The following is a 449-nucleotide window of genomic DNA, read 5'->3' on the forward strand; positions in this document are numbered from 1 at the left end:
CGCGTCTCCTGCCAACCTGGTTCCGCCTGCGCTGCCGCTGGTGGCAGCTGGGCTGGTCCAAAAATAACGCCTATTCCCAATCCTTTGCAGCGACCTTCAGCGTGGCCTCCATCGCCCTTTAAAGCTGCTTCCCGGGGGCGGGACGTCTTTCATTCCTTTTGATCCTTTGCTACAAAGCTCCTGCCCCCCCATCCTGGGCCGGCCGTCACCCAGGTGGGCCCGCGGGACAGGTTGAGGGTCTGCAAGTGTCATCAGCTAAGAAGCTCCTGGTTTAAGGTCAATTCTTCAAAAGGCCACGTATGAAACAGACAAGGGGTCTCCCCAACCCTGGCAGCCCCAGGGGTGCCGGGCCCCCTGAGAGCACAGGGGGAGGGGCCAGGTGGCTCGGCCGGGCTGCACTGAGGCTGGGCTGTACACTCGGCCCTGGAGCTCCAGCCCCACCCGCTGCG

The sequence above is a fragment of the Myotis davidii genome, unplaced genomic scaffold (assembly GCF_000327345.1).
Source record: "Myotis davidii unplaced genomic scaffold, ASM32734v1 scaffold586, whole genome shotgun sequence".
NCBI lineage: Eukaryota > Metazoa > Chordata > Mammalia > Chiroptera > Vespertilionidae > Myotis > Myotis davidii.